The following is a 21,493-nucleotide window of genomic DNA, read 5'->3' as shown; positions in this document are numbered from 1 at the left end:
ACATAATATAAGGTAGAGGTCATTAACAGCCTGAATTGCCTCAAAGCTCATGCTTGTTTTCCTTTTCCAGACTTTTAATATTTAAAGTGGATAGGTGGTGACAACATTTCAGTGTTTGTTACAGGAGAGTGTTCTTAAATTTATAAATTTAGGAACATGTTGTCTGACCCTTGCCATTTCAGATGTAGGGTGTGTTATAAAAGAGAGGCACTGTCAGATAGGTAAGAAAGTAATGTCACTATTAATTTATTGCATGGATAAAATCCCACACTAAGCTGGAACTGCAGGCCTGATACTGTGTTTGGTTTCCAGTGGTCCATGAACGTTCACGGCATGTTGGACATTGGAATAAGTCATAAGTGCTGCAGTTATAACACCTTCAGTACAAATTCAGAGCACGAAGGGGGAAGACACATCATAATGAATGTAAAATTGACTTAAACAATGGTCTCTTAGGTTTAAGCCTGAACCTGGCTGGATAAATGCAGATTTTCTTGACTATGAGAGAATAGCTGGAGTTTTGAATAAGATGATAATTTTAAAAAAGAATGTCAGCAATGAAAATGTAAATACATATTCGTGCTAAGTTATTTTTTAAGATTTTATTGCCTGTATCAGTGAATGTATTGCTTTTATATGTATTTTTACAGTGAAGTATATTTTGTTAAATAAGTTCTTTCATTTACTTCCATAAAATTACCTCAATTATCTTTTAATTAAGTGAAAAAATGCTTTTAATTATTTTTTATTGTTATTTATCACAAATACAGAAAAACAGAAAGACAAGTGTTATGCTGGTGTCCAGGCTATGGCATCTGCTATTCCATGTCTTTTGTGTCATTGACAAAAGGTAAAAATTCTGTGTGCTAGTCTGAATAGAAGCTCTTCAAAGGAATAACCCATCACAATGGTCACCCTAGTCAATAGTGTTGACAATTCTAGTATTATCTAGAGACAATATGAGATGGGTACAATGGAAACTTCCTGCAGTGGAGAAAATATTAGTGAATTTTTTCATCTACAAAGATAATGCTTGCTGCCCTGAGGTGGTAAGGACTGGATAAACTAGTAAATATAACCAGGGGACATATTCCTGGCAGAGCATTTCAATACCAGTAAGTTGTATGGTTTTTTCCTTTTTTTTTTTTTTTCCCACTGTTGATGTAATAATATACCTCAATAAAGTAAGCTCAGAAAGTTCCTCAGAAAGAAAATGGTGTGGCCAAAGAAAGTCCTTCAAAATCTTCAATGTTTTTCTTTGTGTTTTAAAGGAGGATAGAAAGAAACATAGACCAACAGTAAGAGAAGAATCACGTGGTTTTGTCACAGGTGCCTTCAGTTTAATTGGCCTTTGGAAGACTGATGCACATCTCTTCAAAGCTGGAACACAAGATTTTGCTGACTTAGGCCCTCTCTGGGGGACCCTTCATGGCCAATTCTGCTTCTTCCACTGCTGCTACAGCCTGTGCAGCCTGGTGTTAGAGAGAGACTGCGAGGGAAAGACATGACAAGTGGAAAATAGGGGAAGCAATGAGAAAAAAAGAGAAGATCAAGTCTGGGTTCCTTACCAGGGAGTGAGCAGAGGAGGGAAGTTCATCACCAATTCTTTAATACAGCTCTTAGCAGGAATGTAATTCCTATTTGTGATAATTTCAGGCTTTCACATATGTATTTGTCCTTTCACACACTTTGGATAATACTGTTTTGCAAAGACACTAAAACCCTGGTTAAAAGAATTTATTTTCTGTCCTCATTTTCATTCCTTTCCTTCTGCCCTCTTTTTAAATTACTAGACAGTGTGGTGAAAAACTCTGGTATCTTTTAGAAAATGATGCAGTAATCAGAAAGCTGTTGCAAACCATTCAAGTGAGTCACAAATACCTGTCATCAGAAAAAAAAGGTATATAGTGAGTTGTAATCAGATGTATTTTTTTCTATTGTCTATCTGCAATTCTTGTAAGATTTCTACAAAAATGAAAACTTATGTAAAAGTTTGGATGGTATGCAGAAAAAAAATAGATATAATTTCGTTTGAAGCAACACTTTTTTTTTTTTTGTAGGAACATCATGTTCTAGTGGATAAATACAAGAAAGAGCTACATTAAGAAATAATTCAGCAAAAGAAATAGGAATAATGAAAGAATTTGAGAAAATCTGGTGAGTATTTATAAATAGAAGAAACAAAGATGTCAGAATATTAATTGCAAATGCTCCATTTTAAGGAAAATCTAAACAAAAAAATACTCCAAATCCCCCATCCTAAACACCAAAAACCAGAAAGAAAGGTTCAAGTGGCTGCTATATGAAATGAATGAGCAATGGAGATTGTCACATGTAAATGAGGAGGTTTATAAAGGAAACAAGGATGCTTGAATGGTAAGTTATTGCTATTATTTTGGGAATTAAATAAACAATGCATTAAATTTTCATTTTCTAATAATTTATTTCCTAGCATTGGCTGACTGCTTTCTGGATTCTCCCTCATTGGATATTTCTCTTTCTGCAACAGGAAACCAGACACAGTGTGCATGCAGAGTGTTTAAGTGAATATGCTAAATCATTGTATTGACATGCTGTTAGTTCCACTCACCAGACCTTGCTTCTGGTCATGTAGAACACTATCAGTTTGAGAAATGCTCGTAAAGTCTGACAAAACACTTAGGACACAATATACACTGGGGACTCCGTGATGGAGCACAGGGAAAACTCAGTCTGCTGGGAACCCAGGAGTGACTCTCCATCCCAATCTTTACTCTTTGTTGTAAAAAAAGATCACAGTGAAAGATACTACAGCCTTACTGTGATCCTCTGTGTCCTAGGAAAGGTACCAGACAATACACACTTGTTACACAAAAAGTCAGGCCCCAGCTTTGTTCTGGAAGTAATACTTCTAGAGATGACCACCAAACCTGACTTAGAGTCAGTCTCAACCCTGAGGGTTGGAGCAGCTTCTGGAAGAGTATAGCAGGAGCTTCCTCAAGGATGTATTTTATAAGTATTAAAACCAGTGGATTTGAGTACAAAACATAGGCTGGTTGCTTTTTGTTCCATGAAATTTCTTCCTTGTATTTTAATTGTGTGGTGAAGTCTGCACTTTCTGCATATGTGGGCATTGTTCTGAATCCCACAGGGGCTTAAAAGGGATTTATAGACCTTGCAGCTCAGGATGGTCAGTTCTGAGTGACCAGGAAAGCAGAACTGTCTATATATATATGTGCCAAATCAAACAGGGAACTCCAGCTGAACTCAAGGGTATGTTGATGCTGAACAAGGATCTCCTTTCTCATAAATTTTGGGGTTAAAGATTAATTATCTTTGTAAGTCCTGTGTTAGGTGCATAATTCCCAAGTTTTAGCAGGCTTTTGGTTGATCTAAGGAGCAATCATTGCTTGAAGGCAACAGGACTTCTTTGACATGTTGCTATCACCATGTATGCAAAGCAAATAAACGAAAACTCTGAACAAAAGTATTACATGCCCAAAGAAAGAAGGCAGTCCATTATGGTGTTTCAGTTATTCTTAAAAGGAGAAATGTTTGTTCCAATATCAAGCCCCAATTTCCTATGTTGCAATTCAAGCTTTTTTTGTCTCAACTTTAATATACATAGTTTCATATATGTATATTCATATAGATGATTGCATATTAAAAAATCCTGTTATATTAAAAAATGTCATTGTTCCAGTTTTTTGTTAGACCAAACTGTTGTGGTTTTCCTCAATCTGCCCTCATAGATCATATTCTCTACAGTTTTATCAACCCACCTGAACATTATCTCATCTAGAAGTTAGTTCTTTGGTTTGTATACTAGAACATTCAAATTTATTCTAGATATTAGGAAAGCCTTATTAAAGTCCAAATATATTACAGCTGTGACTTTTCCCTTACCCAGTTATTCCATTAATCAAACAAAGAAATTACGTCAACTTGACATGATTTGTTCCTGACAGGCCCATGTTTTCTCTTTTTTATTACCGTCTTAGTGCTTTGTGCCTTAGAAAAGAATTTTTAGTAAACTACCCTAGAATCTTTCAAGGAAGAACAGTTCAAGGACTGGTTTGTACCCTCCCAAGAAGAGATATTTTCCCCTTTTTGAAGGAGTGACATTGTGATTGCCCTCTATTTCTCTTCAGGGAATTCTACTCTTCTTCATCAACTCTCCAAGGTAAGGGCTATGATTCAGAGATTACAGAGGTTGCTTTGTTAAGGATACTCAATTGAAAGTCATTGAACTAAGCTAAATTGAAAATCTCTATCTTTTTCATTGTCCTCACCCACATTCAGAAAGACATGCCTATCTCCTTAAAAAAATTAATTTAATTAAGTATTGGATCATAGTTAACATCTTTTTGAAAATTGAAAGAATGCATTGGATGCAATGGCCTTCCTTGAGTCATTCATTATTTAATCTCCTTCATACTTCTTTTTACTTCTTTAATGTGTCATATATTTGTAGAATCTTTTACTATTGCTTGTTGTCCCCTGTTAATTGCAACTCAATAGCTTTGTTGAATTCAACGTATCTGAACAATTCTTTTATATACTTAAGATATATGCCCTTGTTTTCATTCTGTGTGCAGATCCTTTTTCCATTTTCAGATCGCTAAACTGCTACTAATGGAGTCAAAACGCCTTCTACTAGAATTCTTGTCTTTGAGGTAGTTTAAGTTGTGTCATTGTCATAATGTTTCCAGTGATCACCAGGTCTCCCACTTTTTAAAGAAACCCAAATTATCCATGCAAAAGACCTCACAATAAATAATTTCTGCTGATGTCTGTTTTTTCAAAGTGCTGTCAATATTTTACAGCTCTTTTCTTTTCTGTGTTTCCAATGTCTCCTTAACCCAAATGATTTTCTGTCTCTGGCAGAATAATTTTAAAATGGCTACTGTCCTAATAATTTCTCTTCCAAAGAAAAGACTGTGCCCAGTACATGCAGCAAATATTTTGAGCCCTACAATATAATTGTTCCAAAATACATAAAGAAAAGTCATGTCCCCAGTCACCAATAGTCTGGCTCCCTTGGGTTGTCTCTAAACAACCATATCCAACAGCCTCTCATTGTTTTAGAAGTGGAGATATTGCCTTAAAAATCTTTTTCTATCCCAGAAGTCATTGAAACTGTCATTCACTGTATGTGATTTTCCCAAAGTTCAGAAAGTGCTCTTGATAAATAACCCTTCTACTGCTGCATCCCAGGTGCTTCTCAACCCTCCTTAGGTGCTTCCTTGTATAATTAGTATATTCCACTAGGAATTTGTGACACCAATTATACAAATTAGGTAAACCTTTGAGTTATTTCTGTTTGTTCCTCATGTCCTGACCGTGTACCTAGAAAGTATTTCAGATTTTCCATTACTTGTGATATTATTCTTTTACTTGTCTCATAGTTTCTCATTTCTTCATCTCACTTTCTAGATGAAGGCTGGTTTCCTCTAAGAAGGAAAAATGGCCAAAGACAGCTCTTCCCTTTTGTTCCCAAAATTTTGGAAGCCAAGCATGTGTTATCACTGAGATACTGTCTTATTGGCACTGCAGATTGCATATCCATTCCCTCCTCTGTCCTTCATGTCACAAGCAGACTAACTACATTTTGAGGTTATCAGTCACTACCCCAGGTGACAGTGACATTGACCTGGGAGTAGTGGTAGAAAAGTAGGAACTGTGCCAATGGACTAAAGTGTATTTGCCAGCTTACAGTCTGATGAAGTACAAAATATTTAGCTGCTACATTTGATATTCCTGCTTTGGAATAGAGTAAGAAGAGTTACCCTAGCCCTTGTATTAGAGCTGAAGTGACCACATCTAAAAGAAAAAATGACAGCCTATCATAAACCATGATTTCTTTCTTATCTAAAATCAAAGCAGAAAAATCAGTTTTCTCCAGAGGCCTGTGTTTGAGAAAGATATGGGGTGGCTTTGAGGTGGACCTTCTTCTGCTATGAAGGAAAAGCATAACATTAACAGAAGTATTTGCAATGATCTGGGTGAATATCTCATTTCTGTCTTTAAAAGAAGAAATAGCCTGAGTGGGTAAACCAGAGTAGTGCAATTTTGCTGTTAAAAAGAAGTTCGTTCAGTGACTGTCTAGAGAAATCAAATAGTTAGGTATTTCAGCAGCCTGAGCTACAGCTTCTCTTGGGAAGCATGGTGCTGAAATATAGAGCTCTTCATTCCAAGGTCAGTGACTCAGATCTGCCCCTAGGTGAAAAGAAAAAAAAGAAAAAAAGAAAAAAAAAAAAAAAGAAAAAAAAAAAAAAGAAAAAAAGAAAAAAAGAAAAGCGGGGTGTGTGGTGTGTGTGTGTGTGTGTGTGTGTGTGAAATCCCAAACCTTTGCCTGATGGCTTTTTTGATGATACATGTGAGGAAAACCAATGGATTACAATCAAACAGAGGAGTGCCCACACTTGCAAAACTACTGTCAGAGCCACTGGTGCCTCAGCAAAATGGCCAAGGACAAAAGAGTCATGGAAAATCTACTTACTGCAAATTCCTGGCAGCTGCTAAAGCCAGTGATGATGGACATATACCTGTCCCATCACTGTATTGAGCTTTTGTGGGGAGCAGTGGTGGGCAGTGAAGGACTTCAACCTGTAACTTCTCTAAGATAAAAAGAATCCATATCAATGGAAGCAATGTGTGCTAGACGTCTCACTCAGGATTAGTAATTTTTATCGGAGATATCTGAAGCTCTCCCACCCACTCTGAAGTGAAAGGTAGAAGTGTTTGACAGGTTAAAGCAGTTCTGAAATATTTTCTGGCAGAAACTTTCTGCTGATGGGCTGTGCCACAATAACTTGTTTTCTTGTAGTGCCATCCAATGTATTAAGAAGAGAAGTGGGATTCAGCCAAGTCTGCTGTGTCTGAGGATTCATCTCAGAACAACATATAGAGCAGCACTCCAGGGGGTTTTAGCTTTGAGGGAGGAATAAAGCTAACAGGATATCCATGGATCACCCACTGAATTCAGTGAACCTCTAAAATATACTCCTGTACTATGCTTCAGTTTGCACTGTGGAGCAGCCTCAGAGAATGATTCCTTTTGTGTGGAACTTCACTGGAAGATACACTCCAGGAGTTCACCAGTGGTGAGCTGGCAGTCAGTCAGTGAGAGCAGAACACAGATAATTTGATGCAGAAAAAACCCCATGCAATATGAGCAGGGAGGATGCCAGGTCCTGACCAGCTATTTCACTTTACAGAGCCACTTCTGGTCTGTATTGCTTACTAATATGGATGTAGCTTAGATAGACTAAGGGATTTTGGCATTCTATAGACATGTGAGTTATATTTTGCACTTAGGATCAAAAATTGCATGAAGTATATGCTTAAAAATGAGATAGAAAAGTAAAATTTTTGTTGCACTTAGTTCGGTGGTTTTGATTACTCTGTCATCTATATCAAAGTAAAGAAAAAACTCTAGTGGATTTAATACTTAGCAATTGTCAACAGTATGTCAGGATAAAATATAACTTTAAGCATAAAGTATAGCCAGCCTCTTTCTTAAGCTGATATAGGGAGTTCTTGAAATGACCTTGGAGGCTGAGAATGAAGAACAGACATAGTCAAAATTGCTTTTTGCCTTCTAAAGTCAGTGGGCTGGATTTGACCACCAGTGCATCACTGAACGTCACAAGCTTTCACACCAAATATAGTCATTTTTTGATGGCTGTGGAAAGCATTTCTATAAATTTGTAAGACTGAAATATTAGTGGCTTTTTCCCTAATCTTGGCAAAATCACGTTTTTAATTTTCTCCATCAAACATATTTGCATTATTTGTAGCAGACCTGTTAATTATGGAAATAATTTAAGGATAAGATAAAAAACTACAGTACAAGACATGAAGAACTTTAGGGTTTGTTTTTCCTTTTCTGTAATACTGTGACAGTCATGTTTTATTTCATGCAAAGAAAATAACATCAGGAGGATACTAATCATCAGTTTGCTACAGCTGGAAACAGCACAGCTGGCAGATGAGTATTTTAATGTATTTCTAGATTAAGGAAGGCAGTTTAAAGAAAGCATCTTGCAAAAATTCAATCTGCCATGGGTTTAAAATAAAGTCCTCATCTGTGCCACGGTAGAGTGAATAGCTACCTTATGTTTTATCATATTGTAGTGGATTATTTTCCTAATGAAGCTTGTGTCCCCCTTAAGCATTCTTCAGATATTTTTTTATTCACTTTGGTCTATAATATGCAATGATTGAGTGCAAGAGTGGATTTTCCTTTAGTAAGGCTCTATCAGGACACTTAACAAATAAAACTCAAACTGAAAGCAATCTCTACAGGCAAGGAAAACAAAATTCTGTAATTAATTTCAACAAGCTATTTTATTTTCATCAAATTGGATCCTTTGCAAGATTAATAAGGATTTTGGAAAGGGAGAAAAATAGAAGTTTGGTTCTTGTTTATATTTGTTTTAATACCTCTTTTTCTCTTCCAATCCTAAAATAATAACTCCACATAGTACACTTTACCTGGAGTAATACAGTTGGAGCTTAAGAGGCTACAAATCGATATTCAACACTTCATTTATGGCCAGAGATTCCTCTACTTTCAAGAAGCCCAGATTGAGGGAGAACTAGATTTTAATTACTCCTGAGAATAAGCTAGAATACAGTGCATTAAACATGTGTAAGAAATGGCATCTAAGCTGCAGAACAGGAAAAAATGTGTAAAGACTGTGCAGAGTACCTATTTTTAGTCATGTGTAGCCCTGGTTTATGCCTGAGATGTTTTGGTTTTCTGAAATTCCTTTCCCAGGGAATTTTCTGTAAACCAAACCATCTCAGACACAAACCAGGGCTACAGTCATGTGCACCTACTGTCTGAGGTTTGGAACAGACAAGATATTTGTTCATGCCTTGTTTCACAGAGGAGTGAAAGGATCCCAGGCTTGAAGTTTGGAGCAGGAGGAGGGGTCTCAGACCACTTCACTTCTTTGAGTTGGTATGGAGGCAGTACTGACTTTCTGCATACTCTTCCATAAATTGTACTGGTTGTCCATGCACCTTCAGGTAAGTCTGACTTCTCTTAGGAGAGTATCCCACATGGTAATATATCACAGGAATCTGATTTTCCCTCCTCTGTGCTCTGCACGGGTGTCAATCTATTAATTGCAGTCCATCATGACTCATTTTACTGTACTAACAAGTGTCTGTATATGAGGTCCTTCAAATAAGCTAAATATAACAGCAGAAAGACATCACCACAGCTCTGACTAACATTTTCTCTTGATTTTTTCCTTGTGTGCCTCTCTGGATGAAAGGACACAGCAAAGGGCATTCACCTTTCCCTTGGCAGTAATAAACTTCTATAGCCCAAAGAGTTTGTAATTTTTTGTGCTCTCTTGCATCAGCTGATCTATTTAAACCCTATTACCTATTTGCCTGGATTTTTTTCCTTTCTGATAAGAAGATGGCATACTCTCTCTCTCCCTAAGTGGTGGCTGCTTTCCCTGCCTTTCCCCCATCCCCTACCCCCTATCCTTACAGAGCCTTTATTTGGACTCCTTTCAGTTGTGGCTCTGCTAAATGATTTATGTGGAGCTTTCCTCCTGCATTAGTCTCAGTCTCATCCCTTTCTTCAGTGAAGACAGTCTGGCATTCTCTCTCTTCACTCCAAAAGGAATATTATCAATCTCAGTCAAGGACATTATTTGGGGCTAATCCTAAAAAACATATATTAAAAATCTCCTTCTGATTACCTTATCCTAGATTTGAATATGTTTTTTTTTTAAACCAAGTACGTCTAGTTTACGAGACTGGATATGGCTTGTGATATCAAGAGTTTGGATGGGTGCATTTTGGGGATAATATACTAAGGCTGAATGTCCCATTAAAGCCCAGTGGAAAATCCCCAGGTAAACTAGGCCATGCTGATCAGCCACAGACTTTTCATCTCATTTTGTGTCTTCTCCTGTTAAAGATAATCTTTCAAAGTTGAAGAACTTATTAGTCATCAAAGTGTTACCATCAGAATAAGTAAAACCGTGCATAGTTACTTCAGAGTGATATGACAGTTTTTTAACTTAGCCTCTCACCTTTTCTCCCCTCCAATCATGACACAAGGTTAGCAGCTGAATGCCCAAATGCTCTTCATTTGTTTAAGTTCTATATATAAGGAATATATAGGAAGAGAAGGAGATTTGCTCATTAGTCAAATCTGCAGATGAGAGGCGGTTATTTAGAATAGTCAAAAACGTACAGTATGTGCAAGTTGTAGAACTTCTGTGTTCAAGGCCAAAAAATGCTGAAGTATATATACACTGTAGGGGAATATGACACCAGCTGCAGTAGGGGAGCAGACACCTGCTGGCTCTGATCAGTCCAGCCACTCTGACCCCTCCATTTTGGTGGACAGGTCTGTACTGCCCTTGGCACAGCTGCAGAGGAGCATTTCTGAAATCTTAGTGAGACACCTTTAACTCAACCACACTGTACCTAACCACTGCTCTTGTGAGAGGGGGCTGCATAACAGGTACACAGAGAGGGATCTGCATAACTTTGAGGGTAGTCTAAAGAGAAAAGGTACTCACAGTTCCTCTGTTGATAAAAGTAAACTAGAAAGTAAGGTGGATAAAGCAGAAAATAGAAATTAATATATAGTATTGTTTTCACATGAACTACTGCATAGGGCCTTGTTATCCTATCTAAGGAAGAATATTGTTAAATTAAAGAACAATCAGAAAAAGGTCATAGTGTGATTAGGTGTTTGAAAATCTCTCTGATTATGATGATTAAATGATGGGGAATGTCTATTTTAGGCAGACCTGCACAGGGTTAAGGAGAGAAAATGAAAAAACTAACAATTTAGAGATGACAGATAATGAAATTTTGCTCTCCTTAACTCATAAAGAAAGGGAACAAAGAAAAACTTTTCTGAAATATCACAAATTTAAAGCTTGCAAAGGAAATACTTTTTCAAACTTGGTGGAATTAAGCTACGAGACTTATGAAGACTTATGTATCCCATAAGATAAAGAGGGTTTGTTTTAGACCAATTTTGATACAATGGAAAGGAGTTATGTGGCTGTTTTGGTTATTATTATGTATAGAAATGCAAAATGTAGAAAGATATCTCTTAGAAACATGTATAAGGAGAAGAAGGAGATAGAAAGGATAAGAGTAGAAAGGTATCCCCACTTGTCTATTTAGTCAGGAGACTTGATTGTTGCAATTTCTGTGTCCATTACTCAAAGGCATAGTCACAGTCTTGATTCATCCGGGGAGGGGGCAGCAAAAAAACCACAGAGTTCAATGGGTTAATATAGGTTCCTGTTTAGGTGGGAATGCCCAGGTTCCTCCCCTGGAAGGAGGGAATTTTCCCCCACTGCAGGGCTGTGGATCTGTTGTGGTGGGTGCACCCGCTGTGCTCCCGGGCTGTTCCCTTGGACACGGAGCACAGCACCCAAAGGGTCCTGGTTTCTCATCAACCATGAACCCCTCAGCCTCCCACAGGCTGGGCATGCACAGGCTGGGGCTACAGCTCTGCCTTTAGGGGCTAGGAGAACTGAGGAAGGAATTGGGAGATAGGGTGGGTGGCTCCTACCCAAGAATTTCTGCTTTTTATTCCTGTTTGTCACTGGGGACCATGGATAGCCTCTTGTCTCAGAGAACTGCTGTAATGTCCTCTCTATCTCCAGTATCCTGATTTTCCTCTTGGATTAAATAAAGTAGTTTAACAGATACAGATATGAAAAATAGTTAAGATGATGAGAGTAAATGCTAAAATAAAGTGCTAGAAGGAGGAGAGGAGGTTGTGGTGCAGATTTTGAGACACTTTTTGACAATCCAGGTTAGGAAAGTCTCTCCTTTGTTACTGAGGAGTTGGTATTGCTAGTCACTATCTGCAGGTAAGGCAATGGTCTGTATGACAGGTGTGGGCCAGTTTAAACATTCTTAACAGTATTGCAGCACTAACTGAAACACAGTGTGGGTTAAAAATTCTCTGAAAAATGTCTGTGAAATTTGTTATTCAATTTGGGAGGGAGCAAACTCAGTTTACTTATATTTCATTCCAGCTGCAGCATCTGTTCCCAAGAAAGTGTGACTGAGTCCTTGACTGTGTCTCTCAGTAAGATTAGCAAAACTTTTCTGAGTGACAATGCAGAACTAGGGAGGTGAGGAGCTGGTTATGGGCCTAAGTTTTCAGAGGTACTGGACAGACATGTATCACTCTGACTTTTGCTGGAGCTGTGGATATTCAAGATTTCTGGTAGATTGGAATGTTTCCCAAAAGTTTAATCAATCTTTATAGTATTACATTTTTATTAGTCATGAAATGGATTTTTTTACATTGATTATTTTTCCCCAAAAAGCAATTAAGTGATGCATGAAAGGCAGTGAAGTAACTAAATTAAATTCAAAAGGTTTAAGGAATAATAATTTGAATTATAAAGATCAATTACATTCTAAATGTAATTCAGCAGACTCATAAATCCCTTACTACAACTTTTACAAACTTTTACTACTTGTCTTCTTAATCCTGACATAGGAATTGGAATTCTCTGCATCTTAATGCCCGTGTAAAGTTTGGTCTAACTTAGAAGTAGTTAATTTCCTTTATAGTGTACTGAGAATTCACTGTTTGCTGAAGATTGCATAAACTGAAGAAAAACATAGCATGACAAACATATCAATGATCTGTAAGTGGGATTGCTAGGAAAGATTTGAGGTAAATGTCGGAAAAAGAAGACTTCCAATGATAAAATTCTCGGTGTCTACAGCAGGCCTGAATTAAAAGGCTGCATTTTTTTTTTTTTTTCTCTGCTAGCAGTGAATATAATGATCAGTAGTTTTCAAATTACTGTATGTAGACACCAAGGAATTTGCTAAGTCTGTCCTGGTTGTCAGCAGAAAAAAAAAGTTAATTAACAAGTTAGCCAGGGATGGGACCAGTGGCAGAGGAAGCAGCTCTTGAGAAAGGCAATTATGAAAAGTGCATTGTGATATGGAGTTTCTCAAAACAGCTAAGCCTCTGGGAAATTAAGTGGTGATGGCACTTCATGAAGTGCCCCTGTTTTGGCTGTTCTTTTCACATTTATAGCAGCTGAGGGTCCTTGTCCTAGAGCTCAGGTCCCCTAATGTCCTGTAGAAGCCCAGAAGAGATGGCATTGCTCCTATGGAGCTTGCTGGGTGTTAAAGCAGCCTGGTACAGCAGGGATACGAGCTCAGGTCCTGCCCCAGGGACAGCTGTGATACAGGTTTCTGGCCTAAAGCATCAGAGCGCAGATTCAGGATTGCTGAATGGACATGGCCCAAGTGTAAGAGAACAGAAGGATAGAAGACAGCCAAGAGATGGCCGGGAACCTATGAGACAATTCTGGTCACTTTGATAAGACAGACTTCCAGATTTAATTATTTGTGCTTTGAGTACAGGTTTTACACAGATTAAGCCCAATTGCTAAACAGCAATAGCAAACTATAAAATCACAGGCTTTTTCCTAATGGTTTTCCTACAGAAAGTTCTGGCCATGTTTATTTCTCTTGCACATAATGTGCTTAGATTTACTGACTAGTAAATAAAAAAAAAGTGCAAGTTCTTATAATATAAAAGAAGAAAATGTACTATTTCGCTGATTCATAGTTTGGTTGTTTTCATTTTTGCTTTAGCAGATCATAAAAGAAATGTAACATGAACGAAGGTGCGAGAATAAACATTTCTGAAGAGTAGATGGAAACTTAGCGGAGATGAGTCTTACAGCTTGTATATCGTTCCTAACAGCAGCAGCACACAAACCTGCAGCCTGTAGGGGTAGAAATATTCTTACTGTTTAGTAAACAATTTTTAAAATAGCTGTTGGCAGTCCTCTTGCTCAGCTAAGATTAGTTGCTGATATACTTAGTTTAACAGCAACCTTCAAATTAACTGAGACTTTTCTGATGCTAACTACAGTGCTCTGAAAAGATGTGCAGTGCAGAATTCTATAGGAATATATATAACAAACAGAAATTTAATACAGCTCTGCATGATATGGTATCTTATTAAACAGAAGATATTTACTTAACAACCATCCAAGAAAACTAATAGGTTAATTTTTTTCTGTATGCATACTACTTATTTTTTCATTGTAATTGTGCATGAATATAAAGCCTGAAGCTATCTTTTCAATCAATGGAAATTTCTTTACTGACTTAAGAGACCATAAACGTATATAATGCTGTTCCTTAGCAGTATACTAGGACAGCCTTGCAATTTCATCCAGGCTAGCTACTTGCAGCCAATTTTGCTGTCAGTTCTGCTACATCTGCTCCTGAAAAATCTGAATTTGTGTTTAAAGAAGTCTTCTGTAGTTCTCAGTTCATGAGTTAAAAAATGAAGTACTTTTGTTAGATTTTTGAGGTACAGGAAATGCTGGATCCTTTAACTATTCTCACTTGTTTTATCGGTCCCTTCCATCATCTGTTATCTGTTGATCTACTGACTAAGCAGCTGAACTGTTCACCAATTGAAGTGAATGCTGTCTCCCTCTAATTTCTATGCTTCTGGTAACAGAAAAGAAATAGCAACTGGAGAACCAAAGTGGGACAGAATTTTATGCAGTATAATTTAATAGGTTATAAATTTATGTCTCAGTTATCTCATTCCAGTGCCTAAACCTCTGAGGAGACAAGCTGTCTTTGTTAGAAGCTTGCCTCTGCACTGTTAGTTGATTAGTACACTGCTGCCAGATCTTGCTGCAAAAAGGGTTTTTAGGCTGTTTTTAGTTCTCAAAAGGTGTTTTTCAGTTGAGTCTGAACAAAGCTGATGCCCAGACACAATGCCAGGGAACAATGCTGATTCCCAGACATATGATATTCTGGTAATTTTGAAGTTAAAAATAATTTTTTGGGGCATTTTTTAAAAAAGTAAGTTTCTCAAGCTTATTTAGCAACACCAGTGCAAAGTAGGGTATAGTTCCTTACTTCATAGATCACCTTAGAACACAGATTACTCATAATTCCAATTTAAAAAATAAAGATTAAATACAACTTCTGGAAAAATGAAGGGTAGAACACTTAACAAATGTTTTAATAATAATCCTTTTTCCAAAGTGCAAGAGGCATTTCAGCATGGAGCCGATACTTGCAACACTATAAATCCCTCATATTAGCATAAAGATTTAATGTTGGTACACTAACTTACTTTCTAGGAAGTCCAAGAATCCAAAACATGCCTAAAGGTTTATTTATATTTCCTCATTCTCTGTTGTATCGGGCTTCAGAGGTGGCTACACAAATTTGGCCATATTTCTTTTAATAATTCAAAGTTATCTTGAAAGTAGTTGCTTGTTCTTCCTTCAGTCTAAAACCAAAGTTGCTGAATCATCAGTAATTACAGATACAATGTGAGAACAAAGTGGGAAAAAGATCAAAAGCAGCAAAAATGCATCATTAAGAAAGACTGAGAAGCTTAGTAAATGGTATCTGGACTGGATTAAAGAAAATATTCAAAACTGCTAATCGTGTGGCACTGACAAGATCTAAGGCTCATCGGGTACTAAGAAATACATGTGAGAGTCCAAGTAATGATTAAATTAGTTTTTAGTAGCATTTCATTAAAGACACCAGATGGTCACTGACTTCTAGGGGAGAGAACTGTACAAAACAAAACCAGTTTTGTTTGGTTGCTCCCATTATGCTTCTGGAGAAGGTTTGATATGCTTCTGCAACCGCTCATTTCTTCCAAGTCCCTTTAAAAATGAATTGGTTCAAGTGGTTTTCCTGAGACCTGAAGATCCACGGGTCTTGTGTTTCTGGGCACTGCGTATTCCCTTTGAAAGATAAGGATTACATTTGTGTTCTTTCTGTCTTTTACTCTGACCTTCCAAGACCATAGAGATAACTCTTATTAGCTCTAAGCTCAAATTTCCAAGTTGCCTCCCTCTAAAGCAGATGATTAAAACTTATGAATGCAGGGACAAAACTATAAAGTTAATGAACATTTGGGTTTACTCATATCAGAGAAAAAGAGGTCTTTAAAGTAAAACAAAGTGTACTTACTAGATGTGTATGAAAACACTTGAACGAACTGAAAATTCTATGGAAATATTTCACTGAAAACATTCTAAAGCTTATACTAAAAATGTTTTTCTTCCTGCAGATATTAATTCCAAATCAATATTTCCATATGAATATATAGATTCAAATATATTTTTCCATTTCCTATCACCTTCCAAAATACACCCCCTAAAATAATAAGCAAAAAGAACAACTGAATGAAATAATATTTTGTATTAAATTGTCCTCAGATGAGAACTACAAAATTCTTTAGCCAAATTTTGTCAATTATTTTATCATACAATCATATAATGGGCTGGATGGGAAGGAACCTTAAAGACCATTAAGTTCCAATAGCCCTGCTGTGGGCAGGCATGCCTTTCACTAGACCTTTTTTTGGTTGTTGTTGTTTTGGTGTTTTTTGTTTTGTTTTGGGGGTTTTTTGCGGTGGTTTTTTTTTCCCTTTCCCTTTCTACCTTTCCTTTTTTTTTTTTTTTTTTTTTTTTTTTTTTGTTTGTTTGTTTGTTTTGTTTTGTTTTTGTTTTTTGTTTTTTGTTTTGTTTTGTTTTGTTTGTTTGTTTGTTTGTTTTGTTTTGTTTCAAAGTGTAGACCTGGCTAATCTAATTGCAAATGCCTACTGGTGATAATAACAGTGTGTCAGTGCTTTGATTGACATTTGATGTTATTATAAAATCCTATCTGGGTATCTTCTAAAAACTAAGTGCCCTAAAATATAAACCAAACATAGTATGCAAAATAGATATAGTCATGTTTGCTGATGTAAAAGAAAAAGTTGACAGCAAAGAGCTGGGAAGGAATTTCACGGTGCTAGACAAGCACATGGCCAAGTGACCCAGCTGACAGTAGAAAGTCACTGTGTATAGACACAAGGTGATGTAAATGAGAGAAAAAGCAATTGTCATTTCACAGGCATGGTGATGAACTCTGAAGGAGCCATCCCCACTTTGGAAAGAGAACTTGGAGGAAAGAAAAAGGAGATATAATGACATTACTGGCCAAATCTGTATTCTAAACTGCAAATCCCATGTGTAATACAGAAGGAAAACCACAGAAGGTCCTTGAGGAGGCAAGAAAGCTGATCAATGGTATGAAATTGAATTCAAATTAGAAAATGACTGACTAGAGCTGCCCAGGTGGGGCTGATGACAGAAAAGGTAGACCAGAGTTGATGAATTAGCTAGGAGGATTTACAGTCCTTTCTCCTTGTAAAAGACTTGTAAGTTATTGAAAATATTGATCAGGCCTCAGTTTTAGAACAGACATAATCTGGTAAATTCTCAAAACAGTGGATAGGTCACCCAGGGAATGGTTTTCTGCACTACAAAGTAGATGCTGGAAGTTTTCAGATCTCTAAAAAGCAAATAAATTAATGAGAAATGTCACTTCAGGAATATTATTTCATACAAAGAATAATTTCTGGCTTAGGAAATCCTTGACCTACAGGTCATTAAGAACCTAAAATACAAAAATACATTAGACATTGTCTATTTACAGAATTTCCATATCCTCTCCTAGGTAGGGTTGTTGGCTTGTGAAAGATAATGGGGGTCAGGCATGGTAACATAAAGTTTTTCTGTGGATGATGTTTGTTGAGCTATTGCCCTTTGTAAGGCCAGAGCTAAAAAATATTAAGTTTGAAACATAATCATAAGCCATAGTCTAAAACCTATCTTGCGCTGCTCCTGTTTTACTCCTTGATGGTAGGACAAGCACTTCGGTTTTAGTAGTGGAAAAATTGTATCTTTTGTTTGATCTGAGCTGAGATACATCATTGCCTTTTGTGGTAATTTCAGATGGACTGTGCAAATATGAAATATGCAAAACAGCAAATGTTGTACTCAGCCTAGCTGTTCTGGTGGTCATTATTAGAGATTTCTTCCAAGAAATGCTTTGCAGTTCCTCAAGCTGTCTCAGAAACCAAAACCACAGCCCCTCTTTCTTTCTCTTTGCTATGACACAATGCTGGGACTGTGTTTATCCTCAGTTCTGTTTCTATATATAAGATAACCTATAGCACATCCTGAGTAATTCCAAAATAATTTCTTCCTGTGTCTACAATAATGATCTTTTCAGTGCTCTTTTATCATTTTGATTTGTACTTCAATATTTAGAAACTAACGAACTGTCTCTTTGGCCTTACAAATGATATTTTAAAATGGTTGCTATCTTAAGCAGTGCCTGTCTGTAAAGAGGTATGCTATCTCTTATAAGATAGCACAGTGGTAGAGGGATACCACATACTTCAGTCTCCAACACTCTACTTAGCCTGTAATTAGAAAACATGTCTTTCTAGCAAATTAATTAGTGCTAAATTTCAATAAAAATTATGATAAGGAAGGTGAGTCTAGGGAGGGCCTGACAATGTTCATGTCCATTTAATACATTTCTCTCTTTCCCTCCTTCCCTGTCATCAATTAAATACATAAGAAGAAATTAAGCCTTCTGCAGCTCTCTATTAATTTGGTTTTGGAAAAACCTCTGGTAGGGAGAAACCCTCTCAATATTAATTCTCTTTACAGGATGAACATTGGTGAAAAAAATACAACCCCTACATGGGGGGTTGGTGTATTTTATACTACTCACTCTCAGTTAGAAATTCAGAATGGATCAGAGTTATTCTTTCAGTGCAGTGTGTTTTTCAATATTAAGGTGATTATTTCCTCATCTGATGAGACAAGCCCACGAATAATGTTCACCAAGCATTCCACCTAATCCACTCTTTACCTGGGAGCTGCAAACTATGCCAAGAAAACCTCAAGAGTACAAACCTCAGAGATTTGTTATAATTTTTTCATTTAACACTGTTACTACACAATGCCAGAATTGTATCTATTCTTCTGCACTTACTGAACTTCTTGGAAGTTACCAGCTTTTAAATTTTGGCTATAGAGGGGAATCTGACCCAGAGGGAATTAATAATTTAATTCTGGATATTCTATGGTTTGTTGAATGCAATTGCATGTCTGTGACCTTAAATGTAATTTTTGAAATTACTTACAAATAGGGAATTAAATGTAATCACTTGTGTGTTTATTCACAGAAACACCTGCAGAATCCCCATGTCTTTCAATTAATCAGCAAAAACTTTAGAAAATGGGCTTTAGAAACATGCACTTGCTAATAAAGTGATAGTGGAATGAAGTGTAACAGGGAAAATTCTTTTTTCTAAGTGGTTATTGTTGGAGTCAATTACAAGAAACCCCACAGGAATGGAACTTCACTTCTTAGACTTCCAAATTAAGTGTCTCAGTGGGGCTTGAGATGTAAAAGTTCTCAAAGTTTCCAGTTTTGTAAAAATGGGAAGTTTTGGAGCTACTTTGTGTTTAGTAGATATAATAAAATTAATATAATCTATGTTAAGTTCTTGAAAATGAGTCAAAGTAATGGTGAAGCATCAGTTTGAATTTTTATATTCAATCCAAAGAAAAGTTTGTCTAAGGAGTTATTTTACTAACATTCTTGCATTTCCAGAGATGTTAAGCTGATTTAGCTACTAGAGTGGGAGTGAATGAAATCCTAAATTCTTTTAAATTAACGCAGATCTAGTTTTGGTATTATTTGCTTGAGCAGTAGGAAAACATTTATCTCTACAACAAATGTTAATCCTACCATGTAAATTTTAGTTAAAAGCAGGCAGGATAGGAATGAAAAGCTCACAAATGCTTTTTACTAGTGTGCTGGTCCAGACACTCACCAAATTATGCTCTCTAGGTAGTATCACTATAAATTAAAACTTCTTGATAAGAATTACACAGACGCTAAGATAGATCCTCTCCCTTAATAAGCATTTTAAGTGCTTTTCCCCTAGGGAAAAAAGTACTAATTTTTGGCTCACAGAGTCTTGCAGGATGTTTGGATTTACTTTGGTGTCCAGTGATGAAAAATTTTAAAACTTTTTAATGGTCTGGGAAAGTATTTTCTAGACATTCTGTCAGTATCTACATGTACAACCAGATGTGACAAGCACAAAGACACAGGTCACTCTGTAAGTTGACAAAGTCTTATGTTGAATCTTGATATGAATGTTGTAATTTGTGAAAAGAATAAATAGTATTAGGAAGAGGAATATTCATGGAAAAGAAAAAGTATGTAGGTATCCTCAGGGTTCACATTTTGGCACCATTATTTTGTAATAGAAACTGAGTTAGACTAACAGTAAAAACTGCAGATCATTGAAATTCAGTAAGCTGAGATGATTGTGAAAAATTCTGATCCTCTTTCATTTAATGTGATTAGGGTAAAGAACTGCTATGAGTTGAAAATCCACAGGGAGACATTTTTGAAAAGTAGCTCAAAAGTCAAACAAAGTAAATCGAAAACAGCACAGTATTTGTTGTCTAGTAAACTGGCCAAAAACTTAAATATTTTTGAGATGCATATTTATTTTAGAAATGTTGACTATTCAATTAAAAATTAAAGCCTTTATGACATCTTTGAGCTGACTTTAAAAATGCCAGCAATTTCTATTTCATAAAATATAGACATATATTCAAAACATGATCAATTCAATATTGTCTTTTCAGCAAATACCTGTACCATTTTTATGGAATAGAAATAAGACTGAGATAATTCCCTGTTAATTTCCTGTGATTTTCACAAAAATAAACACTCAATTAGTAGTCACATCATATAAATGCTGTTGAGCGTGTCTCATATGTCACTCTGGTTTTGGTCTCATTCTGCTTTTATAAGTATTCTGTTGCTCTCTCAGTGCTGGCTGTCTCTGTCCTGAAACCATGCTGGCACATGCAGACACTGGAAATCCCTGAATACTTGGGTCTTTCCTTTCCCATCTGCCTTTAGGTTATCTCTCTAGTTCACAATTTCCCTGTGGGAAGTAGTCAAGGGGCTTGATGTACCAAACTTCCTTGGCCGGAAAACAGGTGCAAGTTCCCTACAAATACTGCAGTTGACAACCACTGCCTGTGGATGTCCCCTTCATAGTGCTGCTCTCATTCTGCAGAGCTTGGCCATGCTGCCTGATGTTTCCCCTCTTTCCCCCTTCATTTAGCAGAGCCCTGACTCTCTCCACTAGGTGATGGATCCAGGTAGAGCAATCCTGCAGCTTCATCATGTAAGGTCAAAAGGAAGAGCAGAAAAGGCCTGATTTAAAAGGGATGGAAAGGAATGTAAGAATGGTATATTCCAGTGAGGCCCCTGCACCAGTCTGCAGTTGCAGAACCCTCCAGTGTCTGGAACTGCTGTGTAGCAGAATACCTCTGCAACCTAAAATATACACACAAATTACAGTAGTTTCTAGCCCTGCCATGACAAGACAACCTTGTGCCTTCTCTGGTCTGGATATTCCAGTTCAAGCCTCACTACATCTCAAATTTCTGACCTCATTAAAATGATTCTGAGAACTAATCTTCCTGAAGCTCAAGACATTGCTGGGTTCTGATGTCTTCTCAGAAGTATGTCTGAATGTTCTTTGTTGGTGTTCGTATCTCTCTGGTCAGCCTGGTGTTTGGCTGGACCACCCGGTAGCTCT

Source organism: Zosterops lateralis (assembly GCF_965231275.1).
Source record: "Zosterops lateralis genome assembly, chromosome: 1".
NCBI classification, from domain to species: Eukaryota; Metazoa; Chordata; class Aves; order Passeriformes; family Zosteropidae; genus Zosterops; species Zosterops lateralis.
This window is presented reverse-complemented; position numbering follows the sequence as displayed.